This window comes from Pan troglodytes, chromosome 5 (assembly GCF_028858775.2).
Source record: "Pan troglodytes isolate AG18354 chromosome 5, NHGRI_mPanTro3-v2.0_pri, whole genome shotgun sequence".
Taxonomy (NCBI): Eukaryota; Metazoa; Chordata; class Mammalia; order Primates; family Hominidae; genus Pan; species Pan troglodytes.
In genome coordinates this window covers 151826492-151852382 of record NC_072403.2, presented here as the reverse complement: position 1 = coordinate 151852382, position 25891 = coordinate 151826492, and the positions used below count along the sequence as shown (strand labels likewise).

Here is a 25891-nt window from a genome sequence, read left to right as displayed (position 1 = left end):
TTCATGTACAGTAATCCCCCCCTAATATATGTTTAAGACGTTTAGTGGATGCCTGAAACCATGCATGGTACCCAACCCTATATACACTTTTTTTTTTCCTATGCATATCTACCTACAGTAAAGTTAAATTCATAAATTAGACAAAGTAAAAGATTAACAACAATAATTAGTAATACTATAGGACAATATAACAATATACTGTAATAAAAGTTATGTAAATGTGGTCTTTGTTTCTGTCCTGAAATTATCTTATTGTACTGTACTGACCTATTTTCAGACAGTAGTTGACTATGGGTAACTAAAAACTTGGAAAGCAAAGCTACAGATAAAAGGGGACAAAGTAGGCCATTATGTCTACTTTGTCTTCATTTCTTCACTTCTACCAGGGAAATCTCCTCAGTTCATCCAAATATTTGTCAGAGAGCTTGGCCTTCGCCCCATCCCATAATCTTGATGGCAGCTTGTTTGTCCTTAATCCCTGGAAGAAAATACTCCTGTGCATTATCATGAGTGAGTTCAATAAAAAATTAATTCAAAAAAGTCCACCGATGTAATCTATGCTTATTTAACCTGATTTTAGGATTGCTAATGAACAACAGAAATCCACTGGCTGAGAAAGCAGAAAAGAGTGATCCTGGCCAAGTGTTCTCAAAGGAATTTAGTAGGAGACTTGTCCAAGAACAGAGATTACACACACCACCACCTCCACCACCACTACCCATTTCACCAGGAAAGTGCATGACTTTAAGAATATGGCAGATACTTTCATTTTGGAAGAAGATCTACAGAATTGGATTACTCTGGTGCTGTACATGGAGTTTGGTACTACTCTGTACTCCCACTCCCTCCCAACGAACACAATCACACCAAATCCAACAGAAAAACTTCATTGTAAATTACTTCTATACCGATATTATCTTTTCCCAACCAGCATTCTAAAAATATTAATATAGTTTTACCAGAGTAGGAGAAAAAAACTATAATACTAAGACTTTCTTTCCCTGATCACAAGATGTGGCACCCTACAAGATAGCCAAAAACAGGAAAGAATCAATGAGTTTCATCAAATTCTAATATTTCTCTTCTGAAGGCTGAAAAACATCAGAAGTCATGTTGAATGGTTTTGTTTGTGTATGTATTTCTGTGTGTGTTTGACTTTGAAAGCCACAGGCCGTGAGGTGGGGCAATGGGGAGAGGTGGCTACAGCCAACCAGTAGACATTCCATGGTAAACCACAAAACTCTAGATGGCAGCATGTTACTGGCGTAGGGTCCAGAGTTAGTTATTAAGGGTGCCTCACGTTAAGCACCAAAACAGGTAGTGATGGCTCTCACCATCACAAGGGTATACATAGAGCTTCATAATGCTTATCTAACCAGGGGGAGAGCCAGTGACTGTGGAAGCAGCAAACATTCACAGCTGCACTCTCCAGGCCCAGAGTGCTGAGTATGCAAGAGTCACCAAAGAGAGCCACAGAATTTCAGGGACTTGAGTGGGAGGGAGATGTCTGAGTCAAGGGATGACTGGAACATTTGGACAATCTCATATAGGAAATTTTTTTTCCATGCTTGCAACCTGGACAGCATCTCTCACACCCCTAGATACCCACACACGCAAAAAACTACCTTTGCATCTCACAACCCAAACTACTGTGCCATCACTGGGCAGCTGAAGCAGAGCATTCAACTAAAATCCAGCAAGTGGACAGAGAGTAGATCTGGGCCCAGGGACGGAGAGAAGCACATCTATCAGCTCAAAAGCTTCAGGAACATTGATAAACATTAAAATTAAAATACTTGATTGGTATAAGTAAGTACTCAACTGGATGATATTAATAAGACAACTCCTACTAGAAAAAATAGTCTAAACCCTTTTTATATCTTCCACCAGACTCAGTTTCATTTTTAGTCTCTCCATCTCATACTCTATTTATTTTTCACAATCACTTCATAGGGTAAGCTCATTTAGTGTTGGTCAACTAAAATACTAAGAGGTGATTTATAGATTTCATATGAATTATTTTCTACGTATATCGCTTTTCTTCTGTAATATGAATTTGATAGCATAAACCTCAATGTAGGACTCAACTTTGATTCCTGCTAAATTTTATCTTGTTAGTTTTGGTCCATTATTTAAACCAATTGAAATAATTTTTCATCTTGATTCTCTCATCCATTATATTACCTATCATTCTCATCATTGTATAAATGAGTATATAACTAGTATCCTTTATCTTTGAGGTCCAAATGGACCAATCACAAATAGAAAATGTTCCTTAGTAAGTGATTTTATTCAGTCTACTGTCTTTTGAGTGCAATCCATTTGCCTTTTTGGGGTTTAATGAATGTACAGGTTATGAACTGAAGCTTCTCCTAAAAGCTAATAACATAGCTTTTGGGACAAAGCATCATTAACCATGATTTGTAGAATGATCATCAATCAAACTATTCTCCTTATTTATTTGAATTTTTTAATGCAGTTAACTTTTTATTATTTTTCTTTATGTGCTTATATTCTTCTATGAGATACTCTCTGAAATGTTTAATAGTTCAATTCAAAGGAATAGTGCAAAGGAAGGGAGAAGAAAACTAAATATATGATTCCACTATATGAGTCAAGCACTTTGATTGACATATATGACATCATTCCTCACCACAATTCAGTGTATGATGTCTTACTCTCATACATTTTATTGACAAGGGAACTGAGACTCCAAAAAAAAAAAATGTGTGTCTTGGCCAAAATCACAAAGTTGGTAAGTGAGGAATCTATAGCATAAAACCAGATTGATCTGCTTCCAGAGTTTTCCTTGCTTGCTTTCCACAGATGGTGCATTCATCCCACTTAAAAAGTACCCTTTGATGATTTGTCTTAAGTCACTTTGTGCAAAGAGCACCAGGAATGCAACTATGAGAAACACAGCAGAAGTAAGGAGAGTAAGAATAAGACAAGTGTAAGAACCTCCAAAGTACAAGATGAATGGGATTAGCAACAACAGAGGTATAAACTATGCTAGAAAGGGTGGCGGGGGGCGGGGGTAAGCTATTTTTTATTTGGACTTGCATTCCTAATTGCCTGGATTATTCTAGCTTCTCCCAACCTCCTCTACACTACTGTAGGCAACTGCATGGCACAAGAAAAGACATGTTTTGGAATCGGGCACACCTGGATCTGAAACCAATCTCATCCTCTTACCAGTGGTAACTAGTAAGAGTTGGACAAATTACTTTACCTTTTCTTAGCTTCAGTTTCCTTTTCAGCAAAAAAAGTCCCATTAACACCTAAACATGAGATTGTAATTATAAATGAAATTACATCAAACATGTCATGTCGACCCATAGCAGGTGTTCTGAAAATGATTTTTCCATTCTCTTTCTGCCTCTCAAAGTAATTTTTTGTTGAACACTGTTTTATGTATGTGTTATTCCTGTTTTTTTGTGTCATATGTCTGCTGTGATTTGAATGTTTTTGTTCCCTCTGAAACTCGTGTTGAAACTTAATCCCCACTACAACAGTGTTGGAAGATGGGGCCTAATGGGAGGGTCTTTAGGTCATGAGGGCTCCACCCTCACTAATGCCACTATAAAAAGGACCTGAAGAAGTGGGTTCCCTCTGTCTTTTGTTCAGCCAAGTGAGAAACAGCCTTCCTCTACTTTATATGATGCAGTATTCAAAGCACCAAGTCAGGATTGGGGACTGGGCCCTCACCAGACACCAATCTTACTAGTGCCTTGATCTTGGACTTCCCAGCCTCCAGAGCTGTAAGAAATAAATTTCTGTTCTTTATAAATTATCCAGTCTATGGTATTCTGTTATAGCAGTACAAACAAACTAATACAGTGTCATTCTTCTGTTTAGAATAATTAATGACTCCCTCTGCCTTCCCCTTCATATCCACTTTCCAATGCCTGGTTGGTAAAATACGCTCATAATCTAGTCTTTCTTACCCATGGATCATGCCATCTCAATTCTGTATTCATCAGACCAGAGTTTCACTAACTCATAAATACGTATCATTCTCATCCCAGTCTCAGAGGTTTTGACCACTTTTTCCTTCCCTTTTTCCTGGGCTTAGTTATCCCACAAATCTCATGCATCATTTAAGAATTCAGCTCTGATCCCTCCATAGTTACAGTTAACTACCCAAGCCTTTATTTATTCTTCCTCCTGTGAGGGCTTACAGTGATTAGTGTTTGTAGAAAAGAATTGAGCACTTCATTTTCAATCCTTCTCCCCTAACCCTGCCTTATTTCTCCCAGACCCACACACCTAGGCCTCACAAGTTTATTCTATCCCAATTTTCAGACCAATCTAGAATTGAGGTCCAGAGGTTGTCACGTCTCACACAGGCTGAAACCGTGGTATTCCTCAGGCCACTTGACCCAGCATAAGTCCCCATCAGACCAAAGCCCCCAGACCCAGACAACCTCCTAGTTTCTACACTGCTCTCTGAGTCTGTTCAATGGCATCCCTAAGGTTCACCCACAGTGTCAATGTATTAATATTTCCAATTTTTCTGTTCCCTTTGTTCCTTAATGTTGGCTCAGTGAAGTAAACTGGATGTCTGTCTTGTCCTTCAGATAATCTCAGCATTCAAAACCTGGTGAGAACCAATTTGCCTCAAGCATGTACTCCTTCTTGATTACTTTCCTAATTTTTGCCAGTTATTTATGCCTCTCCAAATTAAATATAACAACAATAATCATCATTATAAATAGGCTCTGCTGAGTGCTCACCCTTTTGTAGGCACTGTTTCAAGCACTTTACATGGCTTATCCACATGCTTTAATCTTCATAGCAATCCTATGACACTTACTAAAATGGAAACTGAAGCTCTAAAGGTAACTAACTTTTCCCAGCTCATATCACTAGTAAATGAATGATCCAGGATACAATGCAAAGCAAGTCAAACTGTCTCTAAAACCTGCCCTCTAGGTACTACTCCACAATTGAAATGTGTGTCACTTCATACCCATCAAAAGAATCCCTGAAATGTGACCAACCTGACAGATTCAAGACATGATTAAAGTCTAGCTTACCCCTCTGTGCTTCATTTAGCCCAACTGGAAGTCCCTGGTGCCAAATTTGAACCTCATCCACAAGCTCTACCACTCATAGTAGTTGCCCTACTATGGTGTTAGTCCCCTGTGCCTGGCAAGCCCAGTTGGGCAGGTGGCAGAGCCTGGCTCCCTTCTGGCTCAGGCCATAAAGAGACAGGGCCTTAATTTGAATGTAAATTTCCTGAAATCAACTAGTGTGCAATCTAATTGTAGTGCCACACTATATCGTACGGAATCATACATTCTGCATATGCTGTATGATCGTATCCTCTGTGTTTCTGTATTAACTGTTAGAGATATAGGGTAGCACTCTAATTAGATTGCACACTAGTTGACTTCAGGAAACTTACATTGACTCTGTACATCAGAAAACACTGAATATGTGGTATGTTATTGTTTTGCAATTATTTTTCAAGGGTATAAAGGAATGATTATAAATAGCCATGATAGCCATGTATGCTCCAATTCATTATATCTACATAGAAAGCTAAAGTACCATCTTATACTGCATCCATTCTTCAAAATGTCCATGTTACAAACAGAAAACAAAGACTTTTGTCTCATACTGGCAACCACCACCAGCATATACACCTGTACATAACATAAATTTCTTAGGAACTAGATCTAAAATTTTTAATTTTAGGGGAGTTGGAAGAAAATATTTCTGAACTGAAAGAAACATAGTAAGCAAGAAAAAAGAAAATGGAAGATATAACAGAGATGTTTAGTATATGACCTCCCCAAGAGAATCATGGGTTTAACTAGAGAAATTGACAACACCTCTATTGGCTGTATTCTGGGCAAGTGAATCTCAGGAGTCTCAGGTATAAATTGGGGATAATAATTTAGATGTACTTCAATGTCTTATGGGAAGAACAGAAAAGGCAATTACATAAAAATACTTACTACCTTAAATTGCTGTATAAATACTTTTATTGAACTTTAGCTCAATTTTATTTGCACTTAAGACAACTCTACTAAAAGTATCACCTTTTATCCCACAAATTTAAATAATTCTAGACATAAAACCTATATATACGCATCAAAAGTTAAATTATTCAGTATGTAAATGTTGATTTTTGTTGTTGTTAAGTCTTTTAAAGTTTGTGTTGTTGGGAAGAAATGCCTGGTGAATTATTGTTTTTGTGTTACATGTATAGTCAACCATAGTCTTAAATCTCCCAGCTCAGATCTCTGCCTCTGGCTCTCAGCAGTTCTTAAACACAGTCCTCCCCATAAGGGGAGAGTCACCTGAGAAAAATATACTTGGTCACATCTCTATCTCCAGGCTAAAGCTGACAACAGCCTCTCATCAAGTCTCTCCATTTCACTGCACAGAAATTCGGTGTGTTAAACAACACATTCAAAAATTCGAGAAAAAAACAGCATCTGAATGCCTTTAATTTAAAACAGCCATATTAACTTTTGCTAGTCTGCTTACCAATGTGGTAGGAGAACGAGGCGGAATACTTGAAAACAGCACTACTCTGATGACTAAAACAACTCACTGGCTTTTGTTTTGTTTTGTTTTCTACTTGATACAGGGCTAGGATTCCATCTTGAGTCTGAAATAACTGAGATGGGTTATGTAAGCATAAAAACACATTGTCATCGTTTGCTTCAAAAGTTTGTTTGAAATGTTTTAAATCCTAGAAAATCAGGGAAGTGTCAGCAAAATCTATATTTGGTATGGCATCGGAAAAATCACAAGATTAGAGTCTTCTGTTGAAACGAGGACTGAAAACATGGCTGTTAAGAGAAGTATGTGCTGTCGTAAGAGCCTGCAGTGAAGGAGCTGGCCTTGATGAAGCAGCAGAATGTGAAATGCCAAAACAGGTCTGTGCTTTCACAGAGCTAGTTGGAATTACAGGGTATCATAGGCAGGCAAGGAATTGTAATCTTGCTTGGTGTTTGAGAGTATTGAGTAAAATGAACAGCCCTGATTTTATTTTCAGGACTCTTCTATAGGAAAGAGGGAGTAGCAAATTTCTTTTAAAATACAAATTGTTTGTTTGATTCATAGATCTTTTATTTGGGACTGCTGCTTAGAAAGACCTGCTACAATTGCCATTTGGGAAGACATATTCATTATCTCCAGGCTGTTTGGCTTTTCTACCCTTGGGGAAAAAATTGGACATAATTTCACAGAATCTCAGTTTTACTATCTTTATTAGCAAAGCTAAAAAGATAAGGACTGATAACTTTTTTCCTGCTACAGATTATTTTATATGTGGTTAAGACATGCTGCCAAAAGGATGTAAGACAACATAAAATTGTAACGTAGAATTTGCAGTACTGGTGGCAAAAGCATGGATGATTATCAAGTGTAGGTTTATGAACCAATTTCTCGTCACTGTTTTCCAACCTCAAAAGCTTGTTTGCCTCTGGCTCATTCTAGAAAAAGAGAACTGCCACCAATGTACTCACAGAAGGCTGCTGAGCATTGCATGATACAGTGCAGAGATTTGAAGTCATGTGTCTTAGAAGGGGAATCTCCTTCAAATATAACTGGGAGGAGTGATTTCATCAACAAGTGCCATTTTGAGATGTATTTGGCTCTAGTTTGGCTACATTGAGATAAATATTAATCAGAATCTTTTGTTTATATTTTCTTATCAAGATAAAAAGAGGCATAAATTCAGCTCTGGGGAAGTGTTGCAGAGATAGTGAGAGGTGATTTGTTTTAGAGTGTAAGCAAACGCCAGCTCTGTTGACAAAGCCAGTTCATAAGAACACACTAGCCTGTCCTCAACCTCTCTGCTAGCTAGAAGGGACCACAACGGTCATGACAAGACTAAGAGAGAAGCTCACATTACTAAAAACTTACAAATAAGGAACAGGTAACAGTTGTCAAAACAATGCCATCCCATCACCAGGTCCTAAGCTGTATGACACCATGAAGGGCCATACAAGGCAGGCTTTATAACAGTAATTGTGCATTTGGATTCAAAGCTACTTCTAAAAAACATCAAAACTTTCAGCTTAACCTGATGTGAGTGAAAATGAAACAAAACAAAGTAAAGCAAAAGTATCCAGGGATTGTATGTATAGACCTCCATGGCTTTTATTTATAATACAGGTGAAGTGGGGCCCTAACTCTCATTATGGGAACAAATCAGAATGTGAAGAAAAGTCCAGTTAATTGTGAGAAAGATAATGAGTGTCACCATCCTAAACCAATCCACGGAATTTCCTCCTGAGGACTTTTCCTTCAAAAGTGATACAATTAACAAATAGAAAAAGGCTATTTGGCTTCTTGAAACAAAACAAGAGACACACAAGCGATGCAGTTTTTCTGCATTCCCTGGCTAAGAGTTATGACTTTGGAAGGACAACTACTTGTATTCAAATCCTGGCTTATTTGCTATGTGACAAGGGGCATATTGCCTAACTTCTCTGTGCCTAATTTCTCCACTTAAAAGGGAGTAATAAAAGGAATTACCTCAAAGATTGGCTGTAAGGATTAAGTGAAACACTACATATAAAGCGATTAGAATGTTTCCCAACATATGGCTGATACTTCATTCCTCCATTTAGCATATTTATTGAACTGATCCATGCAGATAGCATCTTAGATGCTTGGGTTACAGCAGTGAACAGAGAAATGTCTCTACCCTCATAAAATTTACATTCTAGTGGAATTAAGCTATTGTGATTAATCTACTATCCAAGTATCTACAAAAACTATTTTAAATAATTTCAACTTGTACTGATAGCCTAATGCATTATAGGCTTAAGGCAGAGTCTAGCACTCATCTTATTGAGTCTGTAACTGAGGCTTAAAGAGAATTGAGAACATATTTCTAAACAAACAAAAACATTTGTATAGATGCCCTAAAAGCAGGGCTACTTTAAGTTTTTGGATACAAGGTCCCTTTAAGAGTTTATTAAAAGCTGCAGATCTGTTTCTAATAAAGTTAAAATACCTATCTGATGACCCAGCAATTCTACTCCTAGTTACTTACTCCCCCAAAATGAAAAGATATTGTCCACAAAAAGACATGGACAAGAGTGTTCATAGCAACTTTATTTATAATATGCAAAAGCAAGCCAAGGGTCCATGAATAGATAAAAGGATAGTAAAATTGTGTGATAGTCATATGGGAGAATACTGCTCAACATTGAAGAGAAGTTATTGATTGAAGCAATAATATGATGAATTTCAAACAATCAGAAACTAGACACTAATGAGTATTATATACTATAGGATTCCATTAAGATGAGGTTCAAAAACAGACAAAAATAATTTATAGTGATAAGTATCAGTAAGCAGTTGCACTGGGTGGTGGATGGGAAATTGATTAGAAAAGGCCCCAAGAGAACTTTGGGTGATGGAAATCTTTTATGTATTGTTTTAAGTTGTAGCTACACAAATGTATACAATTGACACAACTCTTAGAAATCACCTTTAAAGGTCTATGCATTTTGTTATATATTATATCTTATTAAAAAAAGAAGTCATAAAAAACGGTAGTGACTTTCCCCAGATAAATACTCATGCATTGCACGTAAAATTTTAGATGGTAAATGGACCCCAGGATAAAATTTCCTGATATAGGAACTAGTGATTGAGTTGGCTAAAAATGTCACCGTTAAAATATGTATATAGATAATTCAAGAAGAATCTTCTAGAGAAAAAGCTTGGTGTAATTCACTGACATTTTCTATATACCAATGCTATTTTGAAATGCCTTCCCCATAGAACGCTGTACTTGATCAAGACATATTTACCGTGAAGTATTTTACCATTAATTTTGAAAGGTATGTGTTTAGAGTAATTTAATATTTCCTTGAAAGTCATGTAGAATAAAAAGGAAGAGTGTTAAGTGCGTTAACTATGAAGATATCAATTCATATCTCTGCTTAAACAGCATGTTATGCTTTGAGCAATGTTCTAATGTGTTCTAAAGAAATATAGGCTTGGGCCTTTAAAAGAAAAAAAAAGGCAATTTTCTGTCAGGGGGTCCCTGACCCAGGCCAAACTATACATCTGCAAAAATGACTATAGAGACTAATAAGGAACCCAATTGTATGCTAATTTCAAATTAGCTTTTATACTTGCTTCAGGCTTCAAAGGGGACTGAGAGAAAAAAAGTAGTTATATGGAAGAAAATTACTCATTATTAGAAAAAGGCCATCACAAGGGATTCAAATTTCTCTTATTCTGATTATAGCAAAAGGTCATGCAGAAGAGAAAACCATAAAGATTTCTGAGAAAAAAAAAAGGCATAAAAGAAGAAAGCTAAATACAAAAATGGTAGACAAGCCCAAAGGGGAAATGAAATGATTCAGATTGAAAGCTTCTGATTTGTGGGAAAAAAAAATTGGGATTAGGCTAAAGATAATTGAAGTTTAATGAGAAGGTATCTAATTATACTGGTATATTTATTTAAGTATTTTCTAATTGGGTATTATTTTTATAATGATTTAATTACTTAATAGTGCTGCTTGTTGATTTAACAAAGAGTTTTGTTTTTACAGAGAGAGCATGACATAACAGGATAAATGTTCTATCTTCTGGATGCCTGTGGGTAGTTTAGACATTTAATTACATGACCTAAATCTACCAGCCACTGTCCCCATAAAGAGGCTAGCCCTTATTGCAGAAATACAACCTGAGAGAATATAATCTGTATCTGTACACCCTATTTCTCTAACCCATGTCTAAAATATGACCAACTTTATATATCTGAAATAAACCATAAGTGCAGACCAATAGCTTTCTAACTTTTTGACCAAGACCCTTAGTGAGAGATGCATTTTACATTGTGTCGTAGTCAGTTTGGGCTGCTATAACAAAAATACCATAGACAGGATGGCTTTAACAACAGAAATTCACTTCTCACAGTTCAGGGAGCTGGAAAGTTCAAGAGTGCCAGCCAAGTCAACTTCTGGTGGAGGCCAACCTCCTGGTTTGCAGATGAATACCGTATTTCCACCAACATTCTTTACACTATTATTTAAGTGTTCTATGAGAAGATGCACCTCTCTCTTCAGCTTTCCTCTTCTGTTTCTGAGGTCTTCCTATAGTTGCCTTTAAAACTCTCTTCACAAAAACATTGGCTTTTGCTAGCATGTACCTCAAAACTCTTCCAGAATCTATTATTATTATTATCATTATTATATTATTACAGTAGTCCCCTCTCCTCTGTGGTTTTGCTTTCCTTGATTTTCATTACCTGCAGCCTACTGCAATTCAAAAATATTAAATAGAATATTCTAGAAATAAACCATTCCTAAGTTATTAATTAGTTTTCAATAGTAGCCAAACGCTGCATCACAACACCAATGTCGTTCATCTCACTTCATCTCAGAAACAGGCATCTTGTCATCCCACATTATCACAAGAAGAAGAGTGAATAAAGTACAATAAGAGATTTTGAGAGACATAGAGACCATATTACCATAACTTTTATTATAGTATATTGTTATCCTTTGCCTATTTTATTATTAGTTATTGTTACTTTCTTACTGTTCTTAATTTATAAATTAAACCTTAGCATAGGTATGTAAGTATAGGAAAAACATAGTGTAAGTGGGGTTCAGTACTATTCACAATTTCAGGCATTCACCAAGGGTCTTGGAACATATTTCCCTGTGGATAAGGGGGGGCTACTGTATTATAATTACCATAAGGCATTGGGTCACATGATTACGGAGACTGAGAAGTCCATGATTTGCTATCTGCAAGCTGGATACCCAGGAAAAGCAGTGGCGTAGTTTGAAGGCCTGGAAGTCAGATAGCCAATGCTATAGATTCTGAAGGTCTGGGAACCAGCAGCACCAGAACCAGGAGAAAACAGATGTCCTGCTCAAGCAGTCAGACAGAGTTAACTCAAACCTTCTTCATCTTTTTGTTTTATTCAGGCCCTCAACAAATTACATGATGCCCACATACCTTGGGGAGGGCCATATGCTCTACTCATTCTACCAATACAAATGCCGTCTCTTCCAGAAACACTCTCACAGACACATGCAGACATAATGTTTAGTCAGATATCTGGACATCTTGTGTTCCAGTCAAGTTGACACATAAAATTTACCATCACACATCATGACCCAGAATACAAATTTATATCAGAAAGAGAGAAAAGGAAGGAGGGAAGGAAGGAAAGAGGAGTGAGAGAGGAAGGAGGGAGGGAGGGAAGGTAGGAAGGGAGGAAGGAAGGAAGGAGAGAGAGAGAGAGAGACAAACAGAAAGAAAGAAGAAGAAAGAAAGAGAGAGGAAAGGAAGAAAGAAAGATAAAGAAAGAAAGAAAGAAAGAAAGAAAAGAGAGGAAGGAAGAAAGGAATGAAGGAAGGAAGGAAGGGAGAGAGGGAGGGAGGGAGGGAAGAAAGGAGGGAAATAAAAGATCCATAAAATAAATCTAAGTTGCAAAACTTTTATATATTTTATTATGTTCTATTTTTTCATTCTATTTTTAATGTGAATTGTTATCCACTAAAATGATTTTGCTGCCACAGTTTAAAAAGCAAATATTACAAATGCTTAATTGACTCCTCTTTACTTAAATTGTCTCTATGATTGGTAAAATAGCCATAAATTTTCTTTGCTGACATGCTGGATTCTGAGTGCTTTAAGACTACCTGAGACATGACCAAAAGGGAGAAGCCTTGAGTCTTTCAAAGAGACCTCTGGGAAAACTCATTTCTGTCTGAAGCTTCATCAAAATCATCCTGAACATCCGTATTTCTACTAACATCCTGTACATGATTATTTACGTGCTCTGTAAAACTATGGAGCTTTCTCCCCAGCTTTCCTCTTTTCTTTCTGAGCCCTCACCTGAATTGCCTCTAAAAGTCAAAAGGGGCTGAAAAACTAGTAAGATATCTTTCCACTTTGCCCTTTTCTCCACAAACTCTGATGCTCACACTGCCCTGTTCTGAGATATGATCAGGCTCCTACTGATCCGACTCCCAGAGCAGTGCTCAGTAGCCTGCTTTTCCTCACCTGGGCAATTCAAACTTCACCTACTCAGGAATTGAGATTTGCTGATTTGCTACAGCTAGAAATGTAATCAAATATTTGCGTTAGTTTTCAACCACTCAATGATTTATCATTCTTTTCATTATCTATTGTCTGGCTTCTAACCACCATCTTGGGTATAAACAGTGAAGATGGCAAATATAGGAAAGAATGGTCTTTTACTGTAGGAACCTACAAGTAATGAAGTGGGACCAAAGCAGTCTCTGAACCGGGCTTACATCTTTACAAGGATGTCTAAGAGAAGAAAGGTCGCTCTCCAGCATGTTCAGTCGCAGCAGCCAAAGAATTTATGACAGTGGAAAATGTAGAAGGTGGAATAGGCCAACAACAAATTAGCTGATTGTTGGTGAAGCAATAGGGGCCAGGATACCTTTTATAGGCACACGTTCCAGTCCAGTGAGTTGCCTTTCAGTGTCCATCAGAACCCCCTAAGTAGTCTGCTTAAATCAAGATGAGTTGTCTGGTGTGTTCTACAGCCCTAGACCCTACCGCTAAGTGGGAAGAGAGGGAGAGAAAAAGAGGGTGCAGGGAACCCTAGAGAAGCACAGGGCAATTCAAGTAAAAGTGGGGAAGGAATGTACCAGCTGTGCACTATCAATATTTTCCTATCAAGACATCCACTGCCTCAGGATCACATGGTGATGAATCACAACAAAGACCCAACAAAAAATGTTGACACTTTGAGACTCTTACTTAAACATGTACATCAAAAAAGTGGGAGGGGGAGGTACTCCAAGCTGCATGACTTGATATTGACTTGATCCTTGCACAGACTACAGTCATCATTAAACACACATGCTCTCCCAATTTGTATGCCCATACCACAGTCCTCACTCCTTGTTGAGCAATAACAAGGAGATCAGTGTGACTGGAACCTAGTTAAACTATCGTGCTCATGATGCTATGCAGTAGCTCTAGATTCCATGTTATAATGTGTGACGTTACCAAAATAATATCCTAAATTATCACAAAGTGGTATTTTAAAAATTCAGTTTTGCGATCCAATTACTTCACAGGTCACATGGCCTCAATCACTGACCTTAGAACTTAACAGCCATCTATAGTGTTTCCATGAAAAATATGTTCCAGGCTCCAAACAGCATTCTTTTAGGCAAACTTTTAGAACACAATCTGCTTAGGAACTGTCTCTACTGTTCTGTGATACGTTTGTTTTGCACATGAAGTTAATTTCGGACTCTTTTCTACAAAGATATTTCCTGCCCTTGGAAGATGACTTCAAATAATAAATTGTCACCAAAAATGGACATGAAACTTTTAAAAAGCAGTAGGGAGGTGGAAAAGATGAACAAGCTGAAAACAAGTCCATTTTGGGAGGGTTCTGAACATCCTGGTTAAGGGAGTTTTTCATTTTAAAGGAAAAAGTATTCATCTGATGTGCTTCTTTGTTCATGGCACTTAATATAGAATTCTACAATGTTAAAAATAGGAAGTCAGGTTTATATGGTGTTTGCTTTAATGACACTAAACTGCCTGGAAATAGCAGCACATGCTATAACAAGTTTCAGATATTAAAAGAAAAGCTACAATGCTAAACTCTTTTCAAAACTTTTATATGAAGTCACAGGCTTTGTGGACATTCAGGAGTAAATCAGGGCTAATACGGGAAGCTTACAGATGGTAAAATGGCTTCAGGCATCCCAATTATATTAAAAAGTTGAAAGCGGCAGATTCATATTCTCCCTTTTTACATGTCATAAATTCCAAAGTGTTGGTGTCAAACTGTGTCAATTGCACTCATTTATTAATACTTGGAATACCGTCAGTGAGCTGCCTAACTGTTATTATCCATTTATTCATTTACAGCCATCTAATACTAACAGCACCAGCCACAGTTTTCAATCCTTTCCCTAAAACCATACATGCCTCAGGGAGACTTACATAAGCCTGCATCTGGGGAGAGGGGGGAAGAGGAAATAGCAAATTGCAGGATCTGCTGATCTTGGATATAGGTCTCTCTGCAGGAGCTTCCAAATGTGTCTTTGTTTATGTTCTGGGCTCTGGGTTGTTGTGGGGCAGGGATCTAAGGAGGAAGGAATTTGTTGCCTCAATAAAAAAAAAAATGTGTAATTAAGATGTGGAAGAAAGGTTAGGTGAAAGACAGGAAAAAAAGACTATCTCCGTGTATTCTAAAACAAATATTTACACATTCAAATATCATCTTTTTTTTTTTAACTATCTGATCTTCAGTCTTGGATGCAGTGGTTAATAAACCCTGATGTCTCCACACAAAGTAAAAAAATAAATAAAATTAAAAATGTATGGCAACGATGCCATGATTCAGACCCAAAAACTACCCTGCATAAAACATTCATTATAATTAATGCAGTGTTTCTTGGCTGGTATTATTAAGACCTTAATTTTCCACTTGGTGGAACTTACTGTATGTAGTAGAAAAATCACTGGCTCTGAGTCAGAAATGCCTTGATTCTAATCCAGCCCCTGCCACTTCTTAGCCATGCCATGTGTGTAAATTAGTTGACCTCTCTGAGCCTTGGGTTTGTTTTCTTTAAAATGTGAATTATAAGGAAATATTAAAAGTGATGATTAAATAAAAGAAAGAAAAACAACTACACAGTTCCTCTAAATTGCAGCTTTCCTCCCTCACCCCTTTCCTCTTTAAGAACAGCACAGACATTTTTAATAAGAAAGGATATAAGTGATCAAAATAATTATTCTGAAAACATATGATTCATTGCAGACATTGGTAGTGTGCCCTACGTGCTATTGGGCATGAAAGAGTTAAGTGGGAAGGTCACCTTAGAGTCCTGGGGGAAGGGTGGAAGGGAGGGTAATAGCAGATTTAATGGTGTTTCACAGGCAGAGTCCTGGTGCTGCGCAAAGCTCCAGATCGTGTTTCTTCTTAGACGCCAATCAGTCAGGAAGTGGTTCTCAAAGAAGTTTACATTGCCCTACTCTCTTTACACTGCGGCACAGTAGGAAACCCAGGACACAGAATACTCACAAGAAAGATGCTAGCATTTCCTGGGATAAGAGGGAAAGCAAATGAGCCTCATGTCACATAGCATATTATAAGGAAGCAAAGCCTCCTACACAACATTATACTAAAAAGACCAAACTTATATTAAGCCTTGAACAGTTGCATATGTAAAGACCAAGAAAAAATCCAAATAGTAATCAAAAGCTCTAATTCTTCTTCAATTCCAGTTCATGTGCTACATTTTGAGAAGAATGACACAAAAGTGTGCATGCTCTCTCACACACACACATGCACACACACACAAATATACACAACTCATGCAACACATGTTCACACCTTCTGGTCAATACAAGAAAAGAAACCTAGATTATATCAGAACACAGACAGTCTTACTAGTCAGGCTGTGTCTTCACCACATGCTTAATGGAGAAAAATGGGTAAGGTATATCAGAACTTCATCAGAGAACATTCCAAAGCTGTTACATACATTTATGCTTGTCAAGTGTGTAACATGCACATAATTCTCTTTTATTCTTTCACCCAGTATTTATTTTCTGTTAGCTAGAAGAGGGCATAGGCTTTGTCTATATTGCTTACTTTTAAACTTGTGACCACCTGGCATGTAGTAGGTGCTCAGTAAATATTTGCTGAATAAATTAATGAACATTTCCAATTCTAGGGGGGATTCTGCCATTTTAAATAAGCAATTACAGTAGAATAAGCTAATTTGATTTTTGATATCCCGAGGAACCTTTCCAAGCCCCTTTTGTTGGTAGTTTTCTTTTTAGAACACTGTCTGAACTAGGCCTATTTTATATGGCTTTGCTCCAGCTGACTGGAGATTCACGTGGTAGCCTGTGGAGAGGTATCTACATGAAAGATAAAGACATTGGTTATATTTGTACAGATATTACACTGTGCTGCAAATAACCCACTCTGTCTTTTGTTTTTCTTGAGACAGAGTCTCACTTCTGTCAACCAGGCTGGAATGCAGTGACGCAATCTCAGCTGCAACCTATGCCTCCCGGGTTCATGAGATTCTCCTCGTGCCTCAGCCTCCTGAGTAGCTGGCACTACAGGCACGCACCACCATGCCTGGCTAACTTTTGTATTTTTAGTAGAGACAGGTTTTCACCATGTTGGCCAGGCTGGTCTCAAATTCCTGACCACAAGTGATCCACCCACCCCATCCTCCCAAAGTGCTGGGATAATAGGCATGAGCCACTGCTCCCAGCCTACCCACTCTGTCTTCTATACATTAATTCTAAATCAATGATTTATGAATTTACCCAAATTGATTTTTCTCTACTTATGTTTTCAGCCTCTTCTCCTTCCAGGCAATGAGCTCCATGCCAGCATTCCCCTTTTCTTCAAAATAATATCTTTTATTTTTTCTTAGAATTCGCCACAAGCAATTCAGCAAAATGTCACTGGCGCCTCCTACAAGATACCATGACAGCAAAATTTTATCTTTACTACATGAGGATTTTTCACTTTTTCTAAAGTTTAAATTTTTTCCACTTCTTTCTCCCTTTATCGTGACCTTACAAAGAACCATCATGGTCCAGTTACAGGATGTCCTCTTACAGAAACCATATTTTCTTTCCTTCATTAAGTTATGCAAGTTTAACCAACAAGTGACTGTCTTCATCATAACTGCCAGTGGGCAGTTCAGGGACTGGAGGGGGACCTACCAGCCTGCAGACCCGGCACATTTTCTATAATTTTCTTCTAGAAAGGGATTTCACTAACAATCTCCCGACTTTCTTCAGGTTTGTAACAAAAGTGTCACAATCTAGTCCCTAACAACCAAACCATTTTCATTATTAAAATGAATGTCATCATACATTTGTCAAAACTCATTATGTACAACCTAAGAGAGAGGCCTAATGTAAACTTCGACTCTGGGTGACAATGATGTGTCAATGTAGGTTCACCCATTGTAAACAAATGTACCAGTCTGAGGGGAATGTTGATCACGGGGGAGGCTGAGCATGTGTGAGAGCAGGGGAGATATGTAAACTCTCTACTTTCCACTCAACTTTCCTGTGGACCCAAAACTGCTCTAAAACAAAAATAAAGTCAATTACAGTAAAATACCTGCATAGGACATAACTTCACGACACTGTTCAAAACATTTTACTTATTTTGTGAATATAAGTATATGCAATTCTTGTAACAATATTATGAGAGCTATATTACTACTATTATCCCCTTTTTGCTGATGAGAATTCAGTTACCTGACCCCGAATGTCATGACTGAGAAGTACCAGAACTGCCGCCTGGCTGCAGCCGACACACCCGTCCTTACTCCGCTTGGGTGCTTCTCAGTCATGCCAAACTAAGTCTCCAGCCACACATTCCTTCCCTTCGCCCCAAGCACAGTTCTTTAAGCTGTTAGCTATGGTTGTTCTCATAGGCGTATTGTGTACTTAACAGTAAATATACACGCATAAAAAATATTTCTGCATGTGCCACTCTGAAGGATATGCTTTATATTTTTAAAAAAATGGAAGTGAAATCATTCCCAACAGTTTTCTCAGTAAAGACGAATATAAGGATTCACTTGAGTTCATCAAAGTGCCCCACAGATTCTTTGGTTATCTGTCTAATTCTGACGTAATTCTGGAGTTTTTATAACTCACTTGGCAGTCTACTACAACCTTGATTATCCCATGGTTATTTAAGGAAGTTTTTATTTTTTAATATATTTTCTGTTTTACAAATTATCTGATGATGTGTATCATTTCTAAAAACAGAACAGAATCAGCATTTTTTAAAAGTTTAGTCAAGAAAGGGACATCTAAATTGTTTAGATAACTGTGGTGACATAGACCAGAGAAGGTTTCAAAGGAAATCACTGTTTGTTCGTAAAGTGCAAATCCCTTTCCAGGAAATTAGTATCATGAAAATTATTACCAAAAAATCATAAATATATGCAGGGTTTTGTTTTGAATATATCTCTCATTAAAAAAAACAAATTATTTTTTCAGATGGAGTTGCTTGGATACAAGGAGAATCTTACAGAATACAAATGAACTTGAAGGCATTAGTAATATTTTCAAAATAATAGAGAAATGGCACAAAGAGTGAAAGAGGTGAAATCTGTCTTTGATGGGAATAATATCTAAAAGGAGTATTGTACATATCTGCTGGCAGCTTTAAAAAAATTAATGATTACTGAAATTCAGAAATGTCAACAGTATGAAATGAGCAAAATTACTTCCCTAACAAGATTTTATAAGGTGAGCAATTGTTTTGAACATTTTCTAACCTTGACTTTTCTATTTATCTTAAGAATTTAAAAAACAAACAAAAAAAACCCCTAGTGTTTAAATATGAAAAGGAGACTTGTGGCAAATTCAGAATATAATAATTGACCATTAAAATAGAAATGCCTTCTCTAACCAGAAAAATGAATAAGGAAATTATAACTTACATTCTCTATGGATGTCTTTACAGAGATAAAGTAGTGGGATATTTCCTTGAAATAATGTTCATCATCAATGCTGAAGTTTACAGGGACAAAAATATGAAATCATGTGTTCATAGACAGCCCCAGGACACACACAGTGGATGCATTGTGTTCTCCTGGGTTGCATAACTACTTTGAAAGAAGTTTTCTTTTCTGTGTCATAAAAGAAGACTTTTTGGCTCTGCCAGGATACTCTACTATTTGGCCCCATAGACTTCAAGCATGTCCGAAGATACGTGCCAATTGCTTGTTGGTTTTTGAAGATCATTCTGATCTCTGCTGAGTTACCCAACTGGACTCAGAAGGGTCTGACCCACGTGCCACATTCCAGCTGTTTGCTTGTTTGTTTTTAATCTCAACCTAGTTTAATGGGAAGAAGGTGAGTCACCTTGTGTGTATGTCAGCTGATATTTATGTCATGGAAACTTAAAGGGGATAGACTTGAAATTGAAAAGATAAGATTGTGATTGAATGGGCCTTGTATAAACTATGTTTTGTTTTTGTTCTCTTGCTTACTTACCTTGTAAACAGATTCCTTGAGTCTTAAACCAAGGATCTTAATCTTTGGTATTTACAGAGCCTTTCTTCCATGAAGCAGAGTTATTTAGGATGCTGCCAGCAAATGAGCTCTCAACTGGATCTGTCGTCATCATCATAGAACTTACTATGGTCTGGTAGTATTCAAAGTGCTTACTTAAATTAATTTCTGGAAACAACCTCACACATTTGACTCTATGTATTTTTCCACCTCATGATGAGGAAACAGACACAAAAAGGCCAAATGATTTTTTCAAGGACATTCAGCTAGGAAAGGGCAAAGACAGGCACAGATGAAGAAATAATCACAGGCACAAACGAGGTATCTGTTAATAGAGATCCTAGGAATCTGTGACTGTCAATATGAATTACAAATATGAAAATTATTTGTTGAATCAACAAAGTGGAAATAAAACTATTTTTTCTTAGCTGATTTGGTAATGACTAACAGTCAACATACCTATTAAGTGGTTTTGGTTGAAATAATTTAATTTGTTGTCAATACTAGTTCCCCCCTTTAAATTTAATGATACAGTTCCAATATCTAGATGAACAAATAAAGATAGGAGAAAGAATTCTATATTTTAGTCATTTCTGCTTATGGCCTCAATTTCAGATTCCAGAAATCCATAACTAAGTAGTTATAAAGCAATTACAGTTGTTAGAGTAGCCCAGGATGGCTGGACAAAGATGAATATTTCATGACTAAAAACAACAACAGCCAGGCACAGTGGTTCACACCTATAATCATAGCACTTTGGGTGGCTGGCTTAAGCCTGGAGTTCGAGACCAGCCTGGCAGTAAACTGAGACCTTGTCTCTATAAAAGATACAAAAATTAGTTGGTGTGGTGGTGTGTGCTTGTAGTCCCAGCTACTTTGGAGGCTGAGATGGGAGAATCACCTGAGCCCAGGAGGTTGAGGTTGCAGTGAGCTGAAATCATGCCACTGCGTTCCGTCGCTGCACTCCAGCAGCCTGGGTGACAGAGCGAGACCCTATCTCAAAACAAAACAAAACAACCATATCAATTCTCACTAAAAATAAACATACCTAAGACATCATCGTATATTTTAAATTCTTTCTAATTAAAGCAATGTTACTAAATATATTTTAAAGAGGCTTGTTATAAATGAAATACTTACAAGGTCATTGTACTGAATTCAAAATTTTTGTTATATGGAAGTTGTAGAACTTTGGGATTATGAAATACTAACACAAGGAAAAAATATAAAGTCTGATCTTTGATAAGAAGATACTTTGTCTTAGTCAGTTTGGGCTGCTACAACAAAATACCGTGGATGTGGTGGCTTCAACAACAGACATTTATTTTCTCACAGTTCTGGAGGCTGGGAAGTCTAAGATCAAGGTACTGGCCGATATGGTTCTTGGTGAGGGCATTCTTCCTACCTGATAGATAGTTACCTTTTTGCTGTGTGCTCATATGATCTTTCCTCAGTACCTGAGCATGGAGAGAGAGAAAGCTCCTGTGTTTCTTCATTTCCTTTGAAAGACATTCATCCCATCACGTAGTCCCCAACCTCATGATCTCATCTAAGCCTAACTACCTCCCAAAGGCCCCACCTCCAAATACCATCAAGATGGGGATTAGGACTTCAACATATGAATTTGGGAGGAACACAGTCAGTCCATAGACACTTCTAGGAAATCTTTTCCATGTAGTCCAGATTCATCTAGCATGCAAACCACAGCAGGCTACAGAAGTGACTTGAGGGCAAGAAGAAAGATCCTTCTTTCAGACCCTAAACTCATCATTCATGGGCCCAGGAAGGAGCCCCCAGCATGGAGGATACCCAAAGACTGAACAATAATATGAGGTTTGAGGCTCACAAATAAACCTCATTACGAGAGAACTGGGAAAAATCAGAGTCAGAGAAAGAAGGAAAAAAGGTATGGCGGTGGGTAATGGGATTTGAGGTAGGAAAGGAAATGGGAAGGAGCAGAGCACTAGGAGGGAAGGGGAGGCGAAGGGGGAAGGTCAAAGCAAGAGAGAGGGAAGAAGATGACAAGAGCGAGCATAGTTTCACTTTCTTAGCATTAAAATCCTGAAATGGACACTCTAAAAATAAAAACTACAGGAGGTGGGGATTTTACCTGTAAATAATTTAAAAATCACTGAGCTTCCTGCCATGATAGCGCAGGCTATAGATTCCAACAATCTGAAGTGATTTTAAACGTCCCTCTCTAGAGAATAAGTAATAACATCCATCTCCCCCATAGAACAAAATTCCCTTTCTTGATGGAACTGAATGGGGTCAGTGGCATTTTTTTCTTGGAATCTTCACCAGCCCAAACTATAGACATAAGCCAACTTACACAGAGGCTAGAGATTGTTAAGCTGTGGCTTGTAAGCTATAACCCATTTTTATAAAATGTGAATGAAGGCTACTATATTGTTAGTGGCCACCTGTGGACATAAAGAATTTATAAGAGAAAAGTCAATAATGTCTTATCATGTAAGCACATCTGAAATATTAATATGATTTCAGCATTAAGTAAACACTAAAGTAAATTTGGTGACTAGTTGTATGTGTGATACACATATACATATGCATGTATGTATACCATTTAAAAAGAAACACCAAAAAAGTTTAAAATACACTGATTTTATGACAGCTGAAGAGCTAATTGTTGCTTTCCACTATTAAAACTTGGTAAATACCAATAGGAGAGGAATTGCTCAGCTTTAGGAAGGGGTAATTAGGTTTAATGGAACCAGTTGAGAAGAGGAACATTAAGCCTATTGGGAAAAATTTCCTCCCAATGAAAACTATTAGATAATGGAATCACTTCCCAAGAGAAATGCCTGAAATCCTATCACTGAGGATATTTAGGATTCAGCTGGACATTACAAGACATTCCATGTCTCAGACTTTATGCCCTTTTATGTCCAAAATATGTTAGTATTTTATTTGATGAAATATATTCCAATCCTTTCTTCAGGACTACATATATAAAGAGACTGTATATATGTATAAATATGCATATATAGTATAAATACATACATATATGTACTATATTTAGACTGTATATGTACAGTCCAAATATACACATAAATACACATATACATATACATACGTACTAAATATACATATACATATGTACTATACATATGTAGTCTAAATATAGTACATATGTGTATATGTGTATGTAGAGAGAGATAGGTAGATAGGCAGGTAGGTAGATTAATTGATAAATAGATAAATAGATATAAGGGAGAGAAACAGAAAAAGAATCTTAAGATTCAAGGTTCTTTTCTGTTTGTTTTTAAACTTGCAGGTTACAAATGAAAACACTAAAAACTGTGATTGATGAACAATAAAGAAATATACTCAGATAACAAGCACCTCCCTTTTTCTTGTTATACTAATATCACCCTCAAGAGTCAGAAGCAACCAGGTTTGCATTTATTTTCAGTTAGTACTGGTTGCTTCTGAGAATAAGCCCAACTATTAATCTGAAATTCCAATAAAAGCACCAAAAAAAAAAAAACCTCAGATGACAAAAATTAAAAATGTTCAGACTCTTAGTGAGAATTTAAGGTTCAATGACTTATCTAACTTTTTCTTGTAAAAAGAACAATCACTTTCAGAAAACCTATGCCCGCATGGAATGACGCATCCACTTCCTCCTAAACATAGATCACATTATCAGTGTTGCCAAATATATCAACAACAGCCTGACTGTTGAACACCATGTTTATCTAATGGACCATAACAGACAGCGAGAACAAGCACAGTTGGAGACAGCAATCTCTAAAAGTATTTCCAAACCAGCACCATTCTTTATTTTTTTTCTTTCCTTTTTCAATTAAGGGAAAGGGAGTTATTAAGCAAGACATACAAAAGCACTGTTAGGATAGCTCCACTGAAACCATTTCTTTCTGCTAAAATGTAAAATAATTCTGGAGGGTCACATTTTTATGCATTCACATAAGAACTAGGACAGAGAAGAAGGAGGGCCGTGGAGTCAAGTTTACACTGGACACCCAATCAAATCTGTTGTGAATTGCATAGAGAAAATTCCTAAGGACTCCAGAGATAAATTCTCAACTTTTCCCCTCTGCAGAGTGAAACAGTTCAAAGCTGAGGATCAGGATGGGACTGAGAGGGATTTTATTTAAATGCTTGTGAGAAAAATAATGCAATTATTCAAAATGTTTAACATGGTTTAATTTCAGGAATGAGACAAATGTGTTATAAAATGTTGAGAAAATACGGGTAAGTCAAAAGGAGAAAATAAACCACATATAATCCAATAATGCAGAGATAAGCGCTATTAAAATTTTGGTTTATATTTTCCCAATCTGATATGTCCTAAAACAGGTATTTTAAAAACAACATAGAATATTTTTGTCTATATAATTTTGTGTAGTAATATTTTTCAATACATACCATATTCTGCACATTTTTCATAACAATATTTTTCTATAACACCGTTTAAATTGCTATTTGATATTCTGTTACATCAAGGCCCTCTATTTATTTTTCCAGCCCCATAGTGTTGTTACCAAACCTTTGCTATTATTAATAGTTCTGTGATATGTACTCTTACATTGTACTTTTATATGTGACCATAAATATTTCCTTAGAATAACTTACTTGAAGTGTGTCATAAAATGAACAAAACTCCAAGACTTTGTAACAGAGTGAAAATGCCCTTTATAATGTTTGTAATAATTTTCCTCTCTGCCCACAACAATGTTTATTGTGGTTTTGACAGAGTACATTTTGTGTATTTGTTTTTGTTTACTTGAACCTATCAATCTTCTTTTATGGTTGCTTTCATAAGTTAACATTAAGAAAATTGTCACTATCTAAGATTAAATAAGTAATATATAAATAAGCTATATAAATCAAAACATTTAAAAGATGAACATTTATTTTCTTCAACTGGCTTTATACATCCTTTTAAAATATATAATATTTGCATCGTTATTTATTTATAATTTATGTTGATAAATAGTATAAAACAAAATAAGTTGTTACCGAACTTTCTCAATACATTTGTTAAATAAGCCATCTTGATTTGCTGATTTGATTTTATAGCATCGATTTGATGTGCTACCTCATGAAATTATTATATGCACACTATTCTTTATTTAGTTGAATCTGTAAAATTATTATAACCACTTCTTTCATGTGTCTCTAAAGAACCCAGGAGTCGCAATTATTTTACCTGTGCAGGAAGCAGTTAAAATTGATCAGCTTTTCATCATCTATGTCTATGTATTCTCAATTATAAAAAAAAACTTTAAATATTAATCTTCCCTCAAAAATCTTAATCCATGAATAAGAAGAGTGTAGAAATCAGTAAATCATATCAAAAGGGTTTATGCAGCAACCACACTAGGGTGAAGAACCAAATTGCAAGAGAAAAATGTACTCTCATTTAAACGACCAATAGGGTTTCCATTCTTTTTTTGCTTCCTGTTCTTTCGTTACATTTCATTAAAAGCAGAGATTCTCAAAGAGGGGTCCCCAGACCAACAGCATCACATGGGAACTTGTTCGAAAAAAATCATCCCAGACCTACTGAATCAACAATGGGGCCCGGAAGCTATGCTTTCACAAGTTTTCTACGTGATATTGATGCACACAAAAGCTTGATTTAAAAGAACTTTTTCAAGAAAGAATCTGAATAGAACCCACAGAAAATATTGTGGTATCTGTGACATGATGGTACAACAAGCCTTTACTGAGAGATTTAATATAGACCTTTCTCCATTTGTCCTTTCCCTATTTATTATGTATGCATTCATTTATTAAACATTTTTATATACCTCGATAAGGGCTGGAAGCTGAGTATGGACACTGAATAAAACAGATCACTTGCCCTCAAAATATTAGCAACTTA

The 25891-nt window shown here is 36.7% G+C and overlaps 1 long non-coding RNA gene across 1 annotated transcript; it reads left to right on the top strand.

The window, feature by feature from the left end:
- The first annotated feature begins 6627 nt into the window (after positions 1 to 6627).
- LOC104007006 (uncharacterized) lies at positions 6628 to 19869 on the top strand. Its single transcript, XR_681070.3, has 3 exons — positions 6628 to 6896; positions 19000 to 19251; positions 19469 to 19869. It is a non-coding gene; the product is annotated as an uncharacterized LOC104007006 (long non-coding RNA).
- The last annotated feature ends 6022 nt before the right edge of the window (positions 19870 to 25891 follow it).